At 39.2% G+C, this 19,729-nt stretch overlaps 1 protein-coding gene across 2 annotated transcripts in view; it reads right to left on the reverse strand.

Moving 5' to 3' along the window:
• MAMDC2 (MAM domain containing 2) overlaps nucleotides 1-19,729 on the reverse strand; it is a 147,903-nt gene that overhangs the window by 45,697 nt on the left and 82,477 nt on the right. The window lies entirely within an intron of this gene.

Consider the following 19,729-nt stretch of genomic DNA (forward strand, 5'->3'; position numbering starts at 1 on the left):
AAACATAAGGATTTTTTTTCTTTTCCTTGTCTCCACTTGACCTGTACTCATCCTCTGATCTGCAAATTCAGAAAATATTGAAGCCAGACACAACTAGTGGTATCCTTTAGTTGGCATACAGTTTATAAAATCAAAGTGGCCCATAAAGTCTATATATATAAACACATATTTTTAAACTTTTGGGTGAAGTGTGGAAGGATTAGAACCTCTGTCAAGGTGCTGCCTGTTTCCTTGCTGGGTTCTGATGATTATTGTTTTTAAATAGGAAGTGATAGAAAATTCCATATATATATTTTCCACCTCGCTTGATAGAAATATCCTCTCCTTTCCTGTTGTATCTCTATATCAGTTACCTACATTTATGCAAAGTTACTGTTTGTACAATGATTTTAGCATGCTTAATTGCATCGTCTGGGGTATTCTGTATACATACAATGTACTGAACTGTTTCAGCTGCAGTGGTTATCTGTATGTGGCATTGGAGTATTATAGTATTACATACAGCAAAGGGATTTCAAAGGAAACAAGGCATACCCTCCGATTTCCAAATTACACTAAACCATTAATCCCTTGTATCACCTACCAAACTCATTTTGAAGCATTTTATTTCCTACAGAAGCACAGCTAAATTGTAAGAAATAATGTGCCACTTACTACACAATATGGGGCTATACTGTTATGTGGTTTCATGTGACATGGAAATTTTCCATGTCATCTAATGTAATATAATACAGCATAAGATACACAGAAAGTCCTTGGTTCACAGTTGCTAGAATAATGCTATGTAGCTACAAGCAGAGAAGACATCTGCCAACATTCCTAACTTCAAATTATATAACGTGCAATAAACTGTGTGCCCAAAATACTCCTAGCAATTTTTCTTTCCTGAATGCAAAGCCTCCTAGCAAGTGGTTAAGACACACAACCACTAACATCCAGAGTAATGACCAGTTCTTCATACACATTAGAAATCAAAGAAAAGTGTTCTAAAACACATCTACTTTTAAGCATGTTTCACTTTAAATAGTTCTAAGTCCCTGAACAATAAAACATATATTGCATGTTGTTACTCTCTGAATTCGAGGTAGCTAAAGTTTTCATATAAAAATGTATAATCTATAAAATCAGCAGGACTGAACTACAGTGCCTTGAAAAAGTATTCACACCCCTTGACATTTTCCACATTTTGTCATGTTACAACCAAAAACGTAAATTTATTTTATTAGGATTTTATGTGATAAACCAACACAAGGTGGCACCTAATTTTTGTCATTTTGTAATTTTTGACGCTATAACTTTTGCACAAACCAATCAATATACGCTTATTGCAATTTTTTTTACCAAAAATATTCAGAAGAATACATATTGGCCTAAACTGAGGAAAGTTTTTTTTTTTTTTAAATGTGGGATATTTATTATAGGAAAAAGTAAAAAAGATATTGGGGGTTATTTACTAACGGCAAATCCACTTTGTACTGCAAGTGCACTTGGAAGTAAAGTCGATGTAGATCCAAGGAGGACATGCAAGGAAAAGAAAAAACAGCATTTTAGCTTGCACATGATTGAATGTTAAAATCAGCAGAGCTTCCACTCATTTCAAATCTACCCCTTAGATTTAGAGCGACTGCACTTCCAAGTGCACTTGCAGTGCAAAGTGGATTTGCCTTTTCGTAAATAACCCCCTCTGTGTTTTTTTCAAAATTGTCGCTTTTCTTTTGTTTATAGTGCAAAAAATAAAAACCGCAGAGGTGATCAAATACCACCAAAAGAAATCTCTATTTGTGGAAAAAAAGGGACATTAATTTTGTTTGGGTACAGTGTCGCACAACCGCGCAATTGTCAGTTAAAGCGATGGAGGAGTGCTGTATCACAACAAATGGCCTGGTCATTGAGCAGCCAAATCTTCCGGAGATGAAGTGGTTAATAAAAACATTTTAAATAACTCTTCCAAGCCTTAGAATAAAATACTGACCATTTACCAATTTCCATCCGTAGAGAACATTGCTTTGCTTAGCAAGATAATAACACATTTCTGTAGACACAAACAACCAAAATAATAGTCATAGCAGTACACACTGTATTAGAAGTAATGAATGCTTTTTTGGAATCCACATTATTAATGGAGATATTACGTCTGTACAGCATTCTTTATCTAATACATTTTATGTACAAGTAAAGCTCAACTTCAGGCAAACAGCTGAGTACACAGATAAATTACATATATGGGAATTGTTTTAACTGCTAACTGATTGTATTTCAGTCCATCCACGCTTGAGATTTACACAGCTCTGTCACAAAGCCTAGTCCTGACTAGCAGGGAAGGAGGACTAAGCTTTCACTTTTTCAGTTTGAATTTCACGTTCCCTTCTCATCTTCAACCTCTAAATAGATAGTCACTCTTCTCTCTCCTCCTATCACCATGCAGCATAGCCGTTTGTCTAATTGTTGCTACTTCTCCCTCTTAGACCCCTTTCACACTGGGGCATTTTTCAGGCGCTTTTGAGCTAAAAATAGCGCATGTAAAGTGCCTAAAAAACGCCCCATCTGGAGCCCCAGTTTGAGAGCCCGAGCGCTTTCACACTGAAGCGGTGTGCTTGCAGGACTTTAGAAAAAGTTCTGCAAGAAGCGTCTTTGGAGCCCATGCCAATTGAAATGAACGGGCAGCGCTGCCAGCGTGGCTGAAAAGCGCTTTGACAGTTTCTTCGGCCGCTAGCGTAGGTTAAATGCACCCCGCTTGTGGCCGACAGTAAAGCGGCACTAAAACTAGCGACGCTTTACCTCTAACACTCAGCATGGCTCAGTGTGAAAGGGCTCTTAGAGTTCTGCTGATTTTGTAATAGACAGCAAAACACTGAGGGCTGTTTAACACTGTTGCGCTGCGGTTTGGTGTAGCCGCTGTTTTCGTGCAGTTAGCATGCAGTTAGCCCGTGATTTTCCATATATGTTCTATTCTTATTTTTCTTTAATTTTTGATGCATTTTCTGAAAGTGCACCAAAGATGCAGTATGCAGATGCAGTACCACCCTTTGATGAAATCACATGAGCAGTGACGCAACACGTCAGGGAAGAGTCAGGTGTAGTCACTTCCGGTCATGGCCGAGACCAGGAAGTATTGTGTTCAGCGCTGTTTTACCTATACTTTTGATGTAAGCTTATTTATTGTTTTACTTATTAAATTCATTTTAAACTACTGCACAATGGCGATGCTTTTCTTCCTCACATGCCTTTACCTCATCTGCTGAGTTAGAAGTTCCCCACTAGAGATCTATCGTTTGCTGTGACGATCGGAGGAGATCGATCAACTGCTGGCTTACCATTGCCTTCAGATTACAGGCTCATTCTGACCTTAGGGGTCTTCTTTGGAAGTAAGAGGCTGGGGTAAACGTGTGACACTCCACGGATTGCTGCCGATTGGATTGGAGGAATCTGAAATCAATCACTTTCTACACATGCACTTTACGCCTTCTATATGAACTGTTTGATGAAGTTTCAGTACATTCACGTTTGCACTTTACTGCACTGATTGGGCTTCGCACCTTTTTCTTTGTCCCATTGACTTTTAATATTTAGCATTTCATGTGATTTTTTGCACTTTAGTGATTTTTTTTGCATTTTATGTGGTTTTTTTTAAATGTTATTTATGGTTTTGTTTGCACCTTTATGCACTTTAGACCTTCCTATTTCTATTGGATCCTTCTTGCACTTTATGTGAAAAGTTTGGCACTTTATGCGATTTTATGCAACTTTTTTACTTTATGCGATTTTTTTGATTAATTGTTCCATTTTGTGATTGCTAGCCACTTCTATGCATTTTATGTGATTGTTATCCACTCTTTGCACTTTATGTGAAGACTTTGGCACTTTACATGATTCTATGCGACTTTTTTCACTTTATGCGATTTTTGGTTAATTGTTTTGTTTTGTGATTGCTATCCACTCCTATGCATTTTTAAAGCTATATTGGTTACATTTGATTATTATTGGTTTCTTTTATCATATGGATTTAGTCAGCCTGGTGATGTTACACTGCTGATTATTCTTGTTTATTTGATTCAGCTTGACTATACATTTTTTTCTTACTGCAGTTAGCGCCACATATTTATTTTAATTTTAAAAGATATAGTATGCATTTCTGAAAACGCACAAAAAATGAGAGATCTAATAGAAAGTCTATGGGACATTGTGGTCATCTGCATGAATACGATGGGTACACTGTGGTCAATCCACAGCGCAGTAGTGTGACATGGATCTGATACAATGTTAAATTCAAGTCTTTACACAGCTTGCATTTGAAAAAAAAAGTAAATTTAATGATGTAATTATAATTACAGAGTTGCATTTATGTGTTTCTTTCAGATCTACCAGGAGTTCAGCTTTAAAGCACAAACGCAAAATGCTATAAGTAACAACAGTTATCTAAAAATGGGAGCGAGAGAGATGGATCACAATCCAGTAGGTATACATATATGATAAAAAGACTTATCTTTTTATCATATATGTATACCTACTGGATTTTGGTTCATTGTGTATTTATGTTCAATTGATCTGATAATTATTATATAGACGAGGCTTGACGCCCTAAGTATTTTCAGAGGTTTGATGCCCAAAATATTTTATAATGAAGTATGAATTGTATAACATAAATAAACGCAATTTTCCCAGGCACTTGACTTACTCTCTTATTGCTGTGTGCTTCATATAAAGTCCCATCTCTCTCTTTCCCCTTTTGAAAAATAAATGACAGGGATGGAGGCTGGCATCCCTTTGGTGTTGGTCTCATTTAAAGTCCCAAAACCCACTTTTCCTTATTAAACAATTATCTAAAGTGTAACCCAGACATGTCAAATACAGATAAAATGAGTAGTATGAACCAAGAAGGGTCCACATTAGTTTTACCAAGGATTGTTTTTATAGCATTCCTTCAGGGTTCAGCATGTTAATCATGTTTTAAAATATTTTAAATGTTTTGCAACTGTAATATTAAACCTTTTAAAAATGTAACCCTGATTATAATCACCAAACTATAAAATTACAAAAAAGGACTTGGTTAAAGACTGAGGTTTCATTTAATTAAAATTTTAAACTGGTTGAGAACTTCAGAAAAATATTAAGTGAGCCAAACATTTGATGATGGCTAAAATGCATATTTGACATGTCTGCTGTAGCCTCGCACAAAATGTGGGATCCCTAGGGCACCTAACAAGGTCAAGTATACATAAGTAAGCAATGAACAAAGGAAATAACCCAAAACCTGCTTGTATGGCAGCTGACGAATAACAGGAGCACAAAGGGGAGAAGCTATCAGCCATTTTGCCCATCGGGGCAAGAATACAGTATATTGAAATATGAAGAAACACTTAAAAATTGTTACACTAGGTCAATTGAATTCTAAATCAAGCAAGAATGCATACGTAAATGGTATTATAAATTTGACCCCATTCATTAATTATTGATTAAAACCAGTATAATGTATATATGAATAGAAGTAACTACTAAAAGCATTACAATATAAATACAATTAATTGAAAATTGACGAGACATACATTTGTGAGGTGTTATAGAGTCTTGCATATGAAAAGAGAAGAATGTTTTTTTTTTAAGAATCAAACTTACCTAGTCCGATGCTGCATCTGTCCCCCCGCTGGCTCTAATACTGAGAAACGGGCGATCAAACACCACTGATCACTTGGTTCTAAGGGCTCCCAGAGCAGAGAGCTGATGACTGTCAACCATTGCTGTCTGCTCTGCCCCCCTCGCTCTCTGGAGCGCTGGGCTGTGGAGGGGACGGGAGTGGCCAGCTCATGCTCTAACCAGCTCCCTGAGAGGCTGAGTTGGGTGCAAGGCCAGGCAAGTGGGCGGATGCTGACTTCAATGTCACAATTTTGCCTGAGCATAGACTGGCTCTGTGACATCAGCCGACACCGGGCTTCCGCAGTAAATTGGTCCACTATATTTAAAACAAGAAAACTATAAATATTACAGAGCATATATAAAACAATGACAACTGAGGATGTTTAATTTGTTTTAGCATCTAAGGTGCCAAAGCCCATTGTAATAACTGGTTCTAGCTAATCACTCATTTTTACTTTACGGGGTTGCTTTATTTTTTTGCTTATTTTTTATCTTATGTTTTGCTTTAAGGCAAATACACAGTTTACTTTGCAAGCTTAATGAATGCGGCAAAAATTCACTTATCAAAAAATACCCAATCACATGCCAAGAAAAAAAAAAAACCTGATTGGATAATGGAAGTCAGCAGAGTGTCACCTCATTCACTAAGGTCTAGGGAAAATTCAAATGCAAAGTGCAACTGCACTTGCAAGGTGAACAGTTTATATGCCTTTTGCAAATCAACCTATATATATGGTGCTGACATAGCAAGCTAAATAATCACTTATGCCCTGTACACACGGTCGGACTTTCCGACGGAAAATGTGCGATTGGAGCGTGTTGTTGGAAATTCCGACTGTGTGTGGGCTCCATCTGACTTTTTCCGTCGAAATTTCCAACACACAAAGTTTGAGGATCTGCATATAAAATTTTCCAAAAACAAAATCCAATCGTTTAAATTCTGATCGTGTGTAGAAAATTCCGATGCACAAAGTGCCACACATGCTCAGAATAAATTACGAGGCGAAAGCTATTGGCTACTGGCTATTTATAGTTACTTCGTACGTCACATCCTTCTTGACGATCGGATTTTCTGACAACTTTGTGCGACCGTGTGTATGCAAGACAAGTTTGAGCCAACATCCGTCAGAAAAAATCCGATGGATTTTGTTGTCGGAATGTCAGATCGTGTGTACAGGGCATAAGAGTGAGGAAGTGCAAGAGGCTGTGTTAGGTTGTTGTGCTGTGTGGAGTTTTCCTCTACGCTACATACACTACCTCACACATGGGAGAAAGTGAGAGCAAATCTCTCCAAAGTGAAGATGTTTTTTATAGCAATAGTTGCATTTGTGCAAGATGCTTTATATTTTGCACCACTTAAAATGTAACTGATAATCACATCAGTGATGTGCCAATAGTTTCATATTGCGAGCTCCAAAGGTCATATTTATAAATCAAAAAATTACTGATTTGCCAGTCATTTTCATTGCTCTTGAAGGCTTGGAAAATTGGCTTAATTCTTAAAGTACATCAGATGGCCAGATGCACTTGCATGTTTGCACTGCTCTGTCTATTTAAAGCAGTTCTAAAGGCTGAAGGTTTTTTACCGTAATGTATTAAATGCATGAGAGTAAAAAACCTTCAGTGTGCAGCTCCCCCCTCAGCCCCCTAATATTTACCTAAGCCGGGCCTCCTTCCACCGATTTCCACGAGAACTGAATCTCTCCCAGGTCTCTTACACCTCATTGGCCGAGATGCAGTAGCATGAGCCATTGGATCCTGCTGCTGTTTTCAGTTACATGCAACACTAGATGATTGACATAGGATTGTAAGCTTTTGTCATCCGTGTGGTAAATCTAGCATTTTAGGGAGTACATTTCATGTGTTGTATGTCATGGCAAAAAAAAAAAATTGTACATCTGGAATACATGCACATTCCCCATGTTTATTCCTTTGCACACTCTGCAAGTTCAGAAAAATAATTGTTGAGCTTTTTTGACATGACAACATATCCTGTTGAGGATTATGCAGCATCTATTGCACACTTTGACACAGGAGACAATGCTTTAGAATTGATTGTAGCCTTCCTGCTCTAAGCTGGAGCATCTATTAAATTTTGTGCTGCCTGGCTGTATCCAGCTAGGGCTTAAAGCATTTGTTACCCCAACATTTCATATTCCTGATTTGTCCCTGCTGTACCATGTACTTGTATGTGAAAGTATCCCGTTTGTATTGCTTAGTTTGTGTGAAATCCCAGGTGTTCCTGCCAGCCCCTCTGCATTTCTATTAAAAACTGACCACATTAAGCAGGAGAGCACACCGTGGTCAGTTCTCTAGCTGTGCTGGGAACTCAGTCTGCTCTCCTCCAATGATCAGACTTATCCTGACACCCCCCCCCCCCCCCACACACACACACAGCGTGTGAATCTCAGTGTGCTGCTGTTTCTCCTCCCCAACTCTTATGCAACTGAGAACAACTTATTTTAACTTTTTTGCAGAAGGGAATTTAACAAGACTCGTGGCCACTCATTAAAACTAGAAGAAAAGAGGTTTAACTTTAAACTACGTAGAGGGTTCTTTACTATAAGCCCTTGTACACACGATCGGGGATTCCGACGGAATGTGTCCAATCAGAGCGTTTTGTCGGATATTCCGACTGTGTGTGGTCTGCATCGGACTGTTTCAACTTTTCCAACTTGCCGGAAATATTTTCCGACAAAATGCCCCGATCGGACATACTCCGATTATGTGAAGAGAATTCCGATCGGACAAAGTGCCACGCATGCTCAGATCAAATTCCTACCTCAAAGCTATTGGCTACTAGCCTGAACGTAGTCCCATCGTAATAAAATTACGTCATCACGTTCTGAAAGATCGGATTTTCCGACAACTTTGTCCGACCGTGTGTATGCAACAGTTTCGGACAAGATCCGTCTGACAAAATCCGACGGATTTGGTTGTTGGAATCTCCGACCGTGTGTACAAGGGCTAAGAGCGCCAAGGATGTGGCATTCCCTTCCACATGTGGTGGTCTCAGTGTGGCGCATCAATAGTTTCATGCAACTATTAGATAAGCACCAGAATGACCGCAACATACAGGGATATACAATTTAATGTAATCTATCCACCCGTCCTCTTCTCCTCTTTACCTTTTTTTTTTTCAGAATGTCTTTGGTCCCATCCAGGTCTGCTGATAAGGCAGTACAGCTAGCCCTCCTGTACTGAGCCTAGGCCTCATCAGTTCAAAAAGGGAGCCCAGGCACATGCCAAGCAGCAGGGCTGGCAGTACTGTCTTATTGCTGACACTTGTGACTCTTGTGCAGTGCCGATGGCTTCTACTTTTCTTTTCTCTGTCCAGCTGCTCTGCAGGGGGATCGGTTCTAGTATCTGCACTCCCTGCTGTCTGGGACCCCTGTGTGCCCCTTTCCCCACAGTGCTGATGGTTTCAAACAGCGGGGTTATTTCAGGATGGTGAGCGGGGGCTCACCATGCTGAATGAACAAACCATCCTGAATGAACACAGTGAACAATCGGTACAGATCGCTAAATGTGGGCGTGCAGATATTGCCTCTGTGCCACTCATTCATTTGAATGGGACTTGTTCGATAGCAGTATCATTTCTTTCATGGCCACAAAGCATGGTATTGCAGCCACTGCATTTTAACAACAATATAATTTAAATTTTTTCCAGAGGTAAGCTGTACAAAGCCCCGTGATTTCTATCAGCAGCCCTGGTCCCACCCCGCTCTGCACATCACTCGCCTATGTAAATGACATGCAATATGCTCCTTTTGCCTTCTGGGATAACACATCACATATCCCAAGAGGCATAGCTTTTCATCTGGTAAAGGTGGAGGGGGCAGGCCTAACTGCGCATAATTGAGAGGAACGGCAGCTGAACCTGGAAAAATTGGCAGCCTCCCGATGACATCACACAAAAACATGGTGGGGTGAGACTGAGGGGGTTGTAGAAGAGAAGAGGATCTCAGCAGGACAACACGTGATCCACTGGGTGGGGAAGTACAGTATCTGAATTGTGCAAAAGACACATATTGGTAAGCAGGGCTTTAAATAAGATGGGAGAGAGGGTCTTTTTCCCCAGGCTGTTGGTGCTGTTATACTCCTAGGCCTCCTACCTCCTACATGTGTTTTGGGTCAAGGTCTGGAGTTGTTCTGCAAGGAATGAAGAAAGCTACACTCACGCTGGAGTACCAGGGGAAGAATCTCTCTTGGAGGAGGTGTCCTAGATCAGTGGTTCTCAACCTCAATCCTCAAGTACTCCCAACGGGCCATGTTTTCAGGTTCTTCTTTACTTTGCACAGCTGCTTTAAATCAATATCTATGACATGGTATTGATAAGAGCTATTTTATCGAAGGGAAGTTCCTAAAACATGGCCGTTGGGGGTACTCGATGACTGAGGTCGAGAACCACCATTCTAGATAACTGTGAACAGCTGGAGCCTCCCAACTAGTAACTTGCCTAAAGAATATATTGAGCCTTCAATTCACCAGCCAGAGTACTGCTAAGTCACAGCAATGCTAGTCTTTGGTCTAGAAGCAGTTGGAGGTAAAGCTGGGGGTGGAGGCCAGAGTCGGTGCAGGTATCTGCTGCTGACCTAAACTCTCTGTGCTTATTGAACTAATGCTGCCAAATAAATTCAGTTAAAGTAGAAGTACAGCCAACACCTAACTAACTAGCAGCCACATTCTAAAACAAATCTATCTAGCCTTGTAAAGAAAAAAACTGCTATACTTACTTGTTCTGCAGCTGCTCCAGTCCAGTCCCACGCTAAGCTGTCAGTGGCAGCTTCAGTGAGTAGGCATGTGCAGCAGAGCCAACAATGGAAGCCCTTTAGTATCTCTACCCCCCAGTAACTCAGGCATTTTCCAGCCATTGTCGGTTTTCTCTTGCACATAGCATCCAACACTGGAGACCAGACAGGGTTGGCTTCAGATAGGTAAGCATAGCAATTTCTTCTTTATAGTGCTAGATAGATTTGTTTTAGAATGTGGCTGCGAGTAGGTTTAGAGTTAGTTGGTTTTGGGTGAATTTCTACTTTAATTGTCAAAGTGATTGGCACCAAATGTCTTACATCCCCCACTGATCTGTAAAGACTCAGTACTGGGGTGTAATGCTAGACCACTTTTTACCTGGAGGTCCCTAAAATGCCTCTGGGGTTCAGTGGGGTGCAACAGGATAAAGATATTAGGGCAATTTTAGACTTCAGCTTTAAGTGTTTTTGGTTCATTTAGGGGTTAGGTTTATGGTTGAAAGAAAGTTATATGTTAGGGGCAACCTATAGGGTTGGTTCAGAGGGCAGTGTTTGTTTCTCACATTTTTTTTTCCAGAACAAAAACCCTGACTTGTACACCTCCAACCACCTCATGCAAAAATCTAATTCATTAGAAATCTCAGGCCTCAGTAGCATTTGTTGTAGATTATCATAAGGGCAAAGTTAAGCTGGCCATACTTAGAGGGACTGGTTCTTGTTACACAGTGACTGCTTCCAGTCAGATTCTGTTCAGGTATTCTGACAGCTATAGGTGCCAGATGTCGAAATATAGTTGCCGAAAAAAGGAGTGCTCCATTCGTACTGTTTGTGTGGATGGGGGAACTGTGCAATTTCTCTTTTTCAGCCTGCAGGACTGAACAAGAGAACTCTTATGCCTCGTACAGACAATCGGACTTTCCACCAATAAAACCGTGGAATTTTGTCTGAAGGGTGTTGGCTCAAACTTGTCTTGCATACACACGGTCACACAAATGTTGGCCAACAATTATGAACGTAGTGACGTATTAGACGTACTACGTGTTTTTTCAGCTCTTTAGCGCCACCCTTTGGGCTCCTTCTGCTAATTTCGTGTTAGAAGTTTGGTGAGTGTTGATTTGTGCTTTTATTTTCGCGTTTTTCATTTAGCAACAACAAATGTCTGATGGAGCATACACACGGTCGGATTGGAAAGTCCAATTGTGTGTGCAGGACTTTACAATTTTGACAAGCTTTACTTTTATAGATTCCAATCCTTTGAATTTCATAATTTTCTAATATTTGTCAGTAATCCACCATAGATTATTATATTAAACCTGGAATATCCAAATTTACTTGCCACCATACACATCTGTCATCCTGCAAATTAAGAATTTACCATTATTTGCATATGACATCATTCACCATCTGCACCCAATAGCAGCAATCAAATCCAGACAAGAGTATGTTTGTAGTGTCAGCCCACAAATACCCACATATGTTTTTAGAAACTTAATAGATTAATGAGCCAGGATGTCTGTCTTTTTTTATCTGAAGAGTTCAGCTTATCAATGTGTTGATCGGCAATATACTAGAACTTTTATGCAAACATGCACATCTGGTTAAAAATATACATAAAAGCAGCGGAAAGGGTAGCAAAACAAAAAAGAACATTTTCTGGCTGTTTAGTGTGTTGTTGGATACTTTGCTGTGTGAGATACTTTTCTGTGCTGCTTATTTAACTTGAGATGTTATTAACCACTTTCTGAAAATTGAGATATATTGATATTCACTGGTAGTACATGGATCAGGGACACATTGGAAAGCAGTCAAAAACTAAGGTGTTCCCTGAATTTAACTAATATAAACCCAACCTGAACCCAAAACCTAATAAAACCTAAAGCTGGCCATATACGGTATCTCACAAAAGTGAGTACCCCTCTCACATTATTGTAAATATTTTCTTATATATTTTCATGTGACAACACTGCTCCAATGTACAGTAGTGAGTGTACAGCTTTTATAACAGTGTAAATTTGCTGTCCCCTCAAAATAACTCAACACACAGCCATTAATGTCTAAACCATTGACAACAAAAGTGAGTACACCCCTAAGTGAAAATGTCCAAATTGGACCTGAAGTGTCATTATTTTGTGTGGCCACCATTATTTTCCAGCACTGCCTTAACTCTCTTGGGCATGGAGTTTACCAGAGCTTCACAGGTTGCCACTGGAGTCCTCTTCCACTACTTCATGATGACATCACAGAGCTTGTGGATGTTAGAGACCTTGTGCTTCTCCACCTTCCGTTTGAGGATGTCACACAGATGCTCAATAGGGTTTAGGTCTGGAGACATGCTTGGCCAGTCCATCACCTTTACCCTTAACTTCTTTAGCAAGGCAGTGGTGGTCTTGGAGGTGTGTTTGGGGTCTTTATCATGTTGGAATTCTGCCCTGCGGCCCAGTCTCTGAAGGGAGGGGCTCATACTCTGCTTCAGTATGTCACAGTACAGGTTGGCATTCATAGTTCCCTCAGTAAACTGTAGCTCCCCAGTGCCGGCAGCACTCATGCAGCCCCAGACCATGACACACACACCACGATGCTTGACTGTAAGCAAGACACACTTGTCTTTGTACTCCTCACCTGGTTGCCGCCACACACACTTGACACCATGTGAACCAAATACGTTTATCTTGGTCTCATCAGCCCTCGGGGCTTGGTTCCAGTAATCCATGCCCTTAGTCTGCTCGTCTTCAGCAAACTGTTTGCGGGCTTTCCTGTGCATCATCTTTAGAAGAGGCTTCCTTCTGGGATGACAGCCTGCCTGCCGTTACCGTTAGACCTTGCCAGCATTCCAGAGTTAAATGAGACTGCCTCAGTGGTTATTAAAGGTAGTCTCTCTGCATAGAGGGTTGGTAGTTAATGGAGGATATCCATCAAATCAACGAAAACCATGCCCCAGTAACAGTGGAACTAAGAGGCCCATTTATAAACCAGTGATATGACAGCCATGCAGACCAATTTCATGCAGTATGCAAGGTATGGTCTGAGCACTGACAGGCTGAACCCTCACCCCTTCAACTTCTGCAGCAATGCTGGCAGCACTCATATGTGTATTTCCCAAAGACAACCTCTGGATATGACGCTGAGAATGTGCACTCAACTTCTTTGGTCAACCATGGTGAGGCCTGTTCTGAGTGGAACCTGTTCTGTTAAGCCTCTGTATGGTCTTGGCCATCGTGCTGCAGCTCAGTTTCAGGGTCTTGGCAATCTTCTTATAGCCTAGGCCACCTTCATGTAGAGCAACAATTTTTTTTTCAGATCCTCAGAGAGTTCTTCGCCATGAGGTGCCATGTTGAACTTCCAGTGACTAGTATGAGAGAGTAAGAGCGATAACAACAAGTTTAACACACCTGCTCCCCATTCACTCCAGAGACCTTGTAACACTAATGCCCCATACACACGGACGGACTTTCCGATGACAAAATCCGTCTGATTTTTCCAGCGGATTTTGGGCCAAACTTGTCCAGCATACACACGGTCTAACAAAGTTGTCGGAAAAAAAAGTTCGTTCTGACGTAGAACATGTACGACGGGACTATGAACAGGCCAGTAGCAAATAGCTTTCGTCTGGTAATTTATTCTGAGCATGCGTGGCACTTTGTCCGTCGGAAATTGTCTACACAGGATCGTAATTTAAACAATCAGATTTGTTGTCGGAAAATTTTAGATCCTGCTCTCAAACTTTGTGCGTCAGAAAATCCGACTGAAAAAGTCCAATGGAGCCCACACGCGGTCGGATTTTCCGACAACATGATCCGATCGCACATTTTCCGGCGGAGTAACAAGACACCGGGGAGAGAAGATTGCTAATTGGGCCCAATTTGGACATTTTCACTTAGGGGTGTACTCACTTTTGTTGCCAGCGGTTTAGACATTAATGGCTGTGTGTTGAGTTATTTTGAGGGGACAGTAAATTTGCACTGTTATACAAGCTGTACACTCACTATCTTACATTGCAGCAAAGTGAATTTCAGCAGTGTTGTATAAAATGTTTACAAATATGTGAGGGGTGTACTCACGTTTGTGAGATACTGTATATCTGGCAATCACACTTTCAGTAAACTGTTTGAATATATTGTCAATATATTAACTGAAAATTGCATTGAGTATTCCCCCCTTCCGCCTTGAGTATGGCCTAACACATAAGCTGTATACAAAATAGAAAACGGCTGCACTCCAATATCAGTCCAAAAAGACGTCTGAGAGGTGTATAAAAACACTATACATATATACCACCATATGAACAAATAAAAGTGTTGCAAAATAGAAAGAATGAAATCCAAATATAAATATCAATAAAGATGAATCTTAGATGGAAATATATATATATATATATATATATATATATATATATATATATATATATATATATATATATATATATACATATAAAAGAAGAAAAATAATGAAGAAAGAATAAATTAAAATAAAAATAAGAATGAAGAAAAAGACAAGATGTCAGAGCTGGACTCAGTCCTTCCTTCTCTGAGCTGGCCACTCAGCTGTCGGCTAATTGGCAGCTCCACGGTTACTCAGCTATTGATGATCTCCTGCTTGTCAGTCCTGCCTACTTAAGTTGTCCAGTCCAGAGGAGCTCTGCCTTCACCTTGGTCACATCACAGAAACTATCTCCTGTGATCCTGTTCAAGACTTGCTTTGCTGAAATCCCTTCTGGCTCCAGATCCTGCTTGCTGTTCCACTACATTGATCCCTGATTTCTGTCTTGGCTGACTATCCATTCTGGCTACTGAACTTTGGTTATATTTTGACTACGTTTGTTCTTTTTACTTTTATTATTAAACAAGTGCGATTTAACTGTACTTCTGTCTCGGTCTGATTTCAAGATAAAAAAATGCATATAGTTAATAAAAAAATGTGAAAATTAAAACAACTATAAGTCTGAACAACAAAACACATAAGGATAACCATAAGGTACCTATGTAAAAAGAATATGGGTTCCAATATGAGCTGATATTCACTGCAGGTCCTGAAAGAAGAGCCACCTGCCTGCATTGATATCACAGGAATAGATGAATATAAAAGTAGTACTGAAGATGCATGTAATACAATTTTATCATAAAAATGACTTACATCCCACTCATAATTTACCTCAGAGAGAATATGGGTCTGAAGCTGGAATATCCAGAACACTACCCTTCTGCATAATAAACGGAAAATATCACCACCCCTCTTTGGGGTTCGTACTTTTTCAATCACCTAAACCTGCATATCAGAAATATCACCACCGGGACACCCACGAAAATGTTTCACTATGTTAGTTGGCTTATTTGCCTCTCCACTATAAATATGGTCATAAAAACAATCTCTAAGACCTCTTGTAGTCCTACCCACATATTGAATGTGGCATAGGCTACAAGTAATCATATATACAGTATATAACATAACTGGTATTACAGTTATAAAATTAGTGGATGTCAAACTCTTTTTGGTTTGCTGAGGCACAAAATTTGTTTCCCCCTAATGCCCTACATTTAATGTTACCTTTAAAATGTAGCCAAGTGAAAGATTTTGTGACTCCTCTATTATAAAAACTGGGGGACAGGTATTGACCTAGATTGGAGACTCTCTTGCATACTATGTTGATACCATCCTGTAGGATATTTACACAAGTCTCTCATTCGTACTGTACATAAAATGTGCAAATATCTATTTATAAAACCTTTTACCTGATCAAATTAAGCACAAAACGGGATGGAAAGAGTTAACCTGTTTTTCTGGGACCGTGTTTGATTTACTTTCTGTTTAAGCAAGTCATGGCTCTTTTTATTTTTTGCTATCAGCAGAGCTCTGTCAAGCATCCATTTAGTGTATCCCCTATCCAAAAAGCATCTATAAAGCAAAGAAGCTTCCTGATCATATTGTTGTTCATTACTACAAATTCGTTTGACACATAAAAATTGTCCTTAAAGGTGTGTGTCGGGTGTCCGCATTGAGCTATAAGTAATGTATTCCCAGATAGTGGTTTCCTGTACAAAGTTGTCCTGACATCTGGACCCTCACCCGTAAGACAGACATCTAGATAGCAAATCTCCCAATTGTCAGCCTGGACTGTATAGGATAGTTTCATAATATCCTTTTTATTGATTTTCAAATAATCCAACAAAGCATTTAAATGTCCCACCCCATTTTCAACCACTAATAGAGTCAACAATAAGTAAAGAAAGATTACCCTCGCGCCACAGTAATTATAGAAAAAGGAAAATACACAAACAAAAAAGATTATGGTTGCAGCAAAGCACCGACAGGGGTTCAAACCCTCCCCTGAGTGAGTAAAAACAAATGTATGAAAGTGGTGTTGCGCTCCTTAAATAAATATAGCAGTAAATATGTGAAGTACACAATGTACAAAAAAAAAAATTAAAAGTGAATATTCCTACAAACTATAAACGCATGATTTAGCATCAAAAGGTGCATTCAATAAAGTGCATACAAGTGCTCGGGTAGATATATAATATATCCAAAGTGCACAAATTGCAGTGATAGCAGGATCTGCAGCGTGATTAAAAAACACTCAATAATCTAATATCAAAAGGTGCAACAAGGAAAAAATATATATATGACAATAAAATCATAAAAAATAAATAAATTATATAAAGTATATTCCACAGTCCGCATTAAATCATGCACTGCAAAAAATATATTAATCCACTCTGTGTGCAAATATCTGGTAATCCCGTGAGTGAGAAAAATATATATAACAATAAAATTATAAACAGATTAACTATATTATATAAAGTATATTCCACAGTCCGTATTGAATCATGCACTGAAAAAAAGTCCACTCTGTGTGCAAATATCTGCTAATCCCGTGAGTGAATCTTTATTCCATAGGTGATAGCGTGCAAGGTGTCCACACACTGGTAGCAATGGCTACCTTACCTTACTGCTGTAAGGGAACAGCATATATCCTTTTGAGCAGGTGGTAGATGTAAACAACAATGGATGCCCCCCTCTCTCGGTCCTCAGTCAAAGGTAGCATATGCATCCATAGGAGAAGAGAAAATGCTAATAGTGAAGTATGTAATGCAATCCGAACTTTATTTTTTAAAAGGACACAGTCCAGGGTACTCACATTTAGCATAAACCATAAATGCAAAAAAACTTTACACGAAGCGACAGCATCAAACGAACGAGCAGGTAGTGTGTACTACGAACGTCACTTCCGGTATCCTCCTAGGATCAAAAGGATATATGCTGTTCCCTTACAGCAGTAAGGTAAGGTAGCCATTGCTACCAGTGTGTGGACACCTTGCACGCTATCACCTATGGAATAAAGATTCACTCACGGGATTAGCAGATATTTGCACACAGAGTGGACTTTTTTTCAGTGCATGATTCAATACGGACTGTGGAATATACTTTATATAATATAGTTAATCTGTTTATAATTTTATTGTTATATATATTTTTCTCACTCACGGGATTACCAGATATTTGCACACAGAGTGGATTAATATATTTTTTGCAGTGCATGATTTAATGCGGACTGTGGAATATACTTTATATAATTTATTTATTTTTTATGATTTTATTGTCATATATATATTTTTTCCTTGTTGCACCTTTTGATATTAGATTATTGAGTGTTTTTTAATCACGCTGCAGATCCTGCTATCACTGCAATTTGTGCACTTTGGATATATTATATATCTACCCGAGCACTTGTATGCACTTTATTGAATGCACCTTTTGATGCTAAATCATGCGTTTATAGTTTGTAGGAATATTCACTTTTAATTTTTTTTTTTGTACATTGTGTACTTCACATATTTACTGCTATATTTATTTAAGGAGCGCAACACCAGAGTCAACAATAAACCTCAAATATATTTTTATGTGACATGAAGGTGTTCACCCCTCCAAAGATGCAGGACTATTATTATTATTATTCAGGATTTATATAGCGCCAACAGTTTGCGCAGCGCTTTACAATATGAGGGCAGACAGTACACTTACAATACAAATCATTACAGGAGGGATAAGAGGGCCCTGCTCGTTAGAGCTTACAATCTAGAAATACCCCACCAACCCATGTATCAGTTGGCTAGTGAGGGCGAAAACTTTGCCCCGATTGCAGCCCTGCATTTCTGGTGGTAGAACCCCTCATCAAACACAAAATAAATTGTGGGACAATAAATACTCCATTGTTTTCAAGATGTACTTACGGCATTTGAATGACAAGCCCATCTTTGTTTCCTAACACTTAAGCTGGTCTGATACATACAGTACATTAACGCAAGGTACCACCACAAAAGATATAATATAAAATTGTTAGTGAAAGGCCACCTTGGTTTGATTGATTTTTTTTTCTTTTTTTTTTTTAAGTACATGAAATTACCAGGAAAATGACATGTGTAGGGCCAGAATTAAACGTATCCCTTAACACTTAACCTGCATCATAATGTTGGACACATACCTAGCAATTTTAAGGCAATTTCAACTATTTCAACCAGCTTATCTTATCTTATTATGTTAAATTACTCACAAAACCTAATACATTACTCATTGGGATTGACTTACTAAAACTGGAAAGTGCAAAATCTGGTGGAGCTGTGCATGGTAACCAATCAGTTTCTAACTTCAGCTTGTTCAGTTATACTTTGACAAAAAAACCTAGAAGCTGATTGGTCTCTATGCACAGCTGCACCAGAGTTTGAACTCTCCAGCTTTAGTAAATAAATCCCACTGGAACTCTAACCCTTACCCTAACGAGAACCTGTGGCCTTATTCCATAAAATGTCAGTAGTGCTATTTTGATACAGGGACCTCCTGATGCTTGTACTCTTCTTTTATTCAAACAGTACCCCCTGTACTCTAGAGAGTAGCAATGCTTTATTGCAGGAAATGGCCAAAGTTCTCATGCCCATGCCGTAGGCTGCTTCATGTAGTCTCCAACTTTCCATTATGCCATAAATCCTCTCTACACAATCTGCAGACAATAAAATGTTGGGAAGAGCAGGAAGGTGTGGACTACAGAGTACCAATGAGATCTGTGTTCCCTGTAATAAAGCTCAGCAATTTTCAGATTAGCAAGACTCAAAATGGATAAAAGAAGAGAACATACAGACATCTGACATGTGGCTTTTTACAGATTTGAAGGTCACCGGGTAATTTGAACCTCTTTAGTCAAAGACCATATGGTCAAAAATATGATGAAGAATATACTCTGTTTATTATACCAAATATGTAGTTAGTATGATCACAGCACCCTGACACCATATTTTAAATGTATCATTAAGGTACAACTTTGTTTTCTGTATATTGCATATGACTGTTACAGTTCTATT

The sequence above is a fragment of the Lithobates pipiens genome, unplaced genomic scaffold (genome assembly GCF_037356315.1).
Source record: "Lithobates pipiens isolate NorthernLeopardFrog02 unplaced genomic scaffold, aLitPip1_a1.2 Scaffold_13, whole genome shotgun sequence".
NCBI lineage: Eukaryota > Metazoa > Chordata > Amphibia > Anura > Ranidae > Lithobates > Lithobates pipiens.